Source organism: Arachis hypogaea, chromosome 2 (genome assembly GCF_003086295.3).
Source record: "Arachis hypogaea cultivar Tifrunner chromosome 2, arahy.Tifrunner.gnm2.J5K5, whole genome shotgun sequence".
Lineage (NCBI taxonomy): Eukaryota > Viridiplantae > Streptophyta > Magnoliopsida > Fabales > Fabaceae > Arachis > Arachis hypogaea.
This window is the reverse complement of record NC_092037.1, coordinates 36,366,655-36,369,388: the sequence shown is the minus strand read 5'-3', so window position 1 is coordinate 36,369,388 and position 2,734 is coordinate 36,366,655. Positions and strand designations below refer to the sequence as shown.

The 2,734-nt window shown below is 43.7% G+C and overlaps 1 non-coding gene across 1 annotated transcript; it reads left to right on the top strand.

The window, feature by feature from the left end:
• Positions 1-2,129: 2,129 nt before the first annotated feature.
• LOC112765810 (small nucleolar RNA R71) lies at positions 2,130-2,237 on the top strand. Its single transcript, XR_003183927.1, has one exon. It is a non-coding gene; the product is annotated as a small nucleolar RNA R71 (small nucleolar RNA).
• The last annotated feature ends 497 nt before the right edge of the window (positions 2,238-2,734 follow it).

Genomic DNA, 2,734 nt, shown 5'->3' with positions numbered 1-2,734 from the left:
GTCAAGGAAAAGTCATCCCTGCACCAAATAGCATCAAAATTCACGTTTTGAGCCAATTCTGGCGTTAAACGCCAGGCTGGTGCCCATTCCTGGCGTTTAACGCCAGGTTCTTGCCCTTTCCTGGCGTTTAACGCCAGTCTGGTGCCCCTTTCTGGCGTTAAACGCCCAGAATGGTGCCAGACTGGGCGTTAAACGCCCAACTGCTAGGCTTACTGGCGTTTGAACGCCAGCAGCATCTTCCTCCAGGGTGTGCTGTTTTTCTTCCTGTTTTTCATTCTGTTTTTGCTTTTTCTATTGTTTTTGTGACTTCTTATGATCATCAACCTACAAAAAAAAAGATAAAATAACAAAAGAAAATAATTAAATATAAAACATTGGGTTGCCTCCCAACAAGCGCTTCTTTAGTGTCACTAGCTTGACAGAGGACTCTCATGGAGTCTCAGAAATGCTCAGAACCGTGTTGGAACCTCCCAACACCAAACTTAGAGTTTGAATGTGGGGGTTCAACACCAAACTTAGAGTTTGGCTGTGGCCTCCCAACACCAAACTTAGAGTTTGACTGTGGGGGCTCTATTTGGCTCTGTTTGGAGAGAAGCTCTTCATGCTTCCTCTCCATGATGACAGAGGGATATCCTTGGGCTTTAAACACCAAGGATTCTTCATTCACTTGAATGATCAACTCTCCTCTATCAACATCAATCACAGCCTTTGCTGTGGCCAGGAAGGGTCTGCCAAGGATGATGGATTCATCCATGCACTTCCCAGTCTCTAGGACTATGAAATCAGTAGGGATGTAATGGTCTTCAACTTTGACTAGAACATCCTCTACAAGTCCATAAGCTTGTTTTCTTGAGTTGTCTGCCATCTCTAGTGAGATTTTTGCAGCTTGCACCTCAAAGATCCCTAATTTCTCCATTACAGAGAGGGGCATGAGGTTTACACTTGACCCTAAGTCACACAAGGCCTTCTTGAAGGTCATGGTGCCTATGGTACAAGGTATAGAAAACTTCCCAGGATCCTGCCTCTTTTGAGGCAGTTTCTGCCTAGACAAGTCACCCAGTTCTTTGGTGAGCAAAGGGGGGTTCATCCTCCCAAGTCTCATTTCCAAATAACTTGTCATTTAACTTCATGATTGCTCCAAGGTATTTAGCAACTTGCTCTTCAGTGACATACTCATCCTCTTCAGAGGAAGAATACTCATCAGAGCTCATGAATGGCAGAAGTAAGTCCAATGGAATCTCTATGGTCTCATTTTGAGCCTCAGATTCCCATGGTTCCTCATTGGGGAACTCATTGGAGGTCAGTGGACGTCCAGTGAGGCCTTCCTCAGTGGCGTTCACTGCCTCTCCTTCCTCCCAGGATTCGGCCAAGTTGATGGCTTTGCACTCTCCTTTTGGATTTTCTTCAGTATTGCTTGGGAGAGTGCTTGGAGGGAGTTCAGTAATTTTCTTGCTCAGCTGACCCACTTGTCCTTCCAAATTCCTAATGGAGGATCTGGTTTCGGTCATGAAACTATGTGTGGTTTTGATTAGATCAGAGACCATTGTTGCTAAGTCAGAGGTATTCTGCTTAGAGCTCTCTGTCTGTTGCTGAGAAGATGATGGAAAAGGCTTGCTATTGCTAAACCTGTTTCTTCCACCATTATTGTTATTGAAACCTTGTTGAGGTCTCTGTTGATCCTTCCATGAAAGATTTGGATGATTCCTCCATGAAGGATTGTAGGTGTTTCCATAGGGTTCTCCCATGTAATTCACCTCTTCTATTGAAGGGTTCTCAGGATCATAAGCTTCTTCCTCAGATGAAGCCTCCTTAGTACTGCTTGGTGCATTTTGCATTCCAGACAGACTTTGAGAAATCATATTGACTTTTTGGGTCAATATTTTATTCTGAGCCAATATGGCATTCAGAGTGTCAATCTCAAGAACTCCTTTCTTCTGACTAGTCCCATTGTTCACAGGATTTCTTTCAGAAGTGTACATGAATTGGTTATTTGCAACCATTTCAATCAGTTCCTGAGCTTCAGTAGGCGTCTTCTTCAGATGAAGAGAGCCTCCAGAAGAGCTATCCAAAGACATCTTGGACAGTTCAGAGAGACCATCATAGAAAATATCTATGATGCTCCATTCAGAAAGCATATCAGAAGGACATTTTCTGATTAATTGTTTGTATCTTTCCCAAGCTTCATAGAGGGATTCTCCTTCCTTCTGTCTGAAGGTTTGGACTTCCACTCTAAGCTTACTCAATTTTTGAGGTGGAAAGAACTTTGCCAAGAAGGCATTGACTAGCTTTTCCCAAGAGTCCAGGCTTTCTTTAGGTTGAGAATCCAACCATGCTCTAGCTCTGTCTCTTACAGCAAAAGGGAATAGCATCAGTCTGTAGACCTCAGGGTCAACCCCATTAGTCTTGACTGTGTCACAGATTTGCAAGAACTCAGCTAAAAACTGATGAGGATCTTCCAGTGGAAGTCCATGGAACTTGCAATTCTGTTGCATTAGAGAAACTAATTGAGGCTTAAGCTCAAAGTTGTTTGCTCCAATGGCAGGGATAGAGATGCTTCTCCCATAGAAGTCGGGAGTAGGTGCAGTAAAGTCACCCAGCACCTTCCTTGCATTGTTGGCATTGTTGTTGTTTTCGGCTGCCATTTGTTCTTCTTCCTTGAAGAATTCGGTCAGGTGCTCTAAAGAGAGTTGTGCTTTGGCTTCTCTTAGCTTTCTCTTCAAGGTCCTTTCAGGTT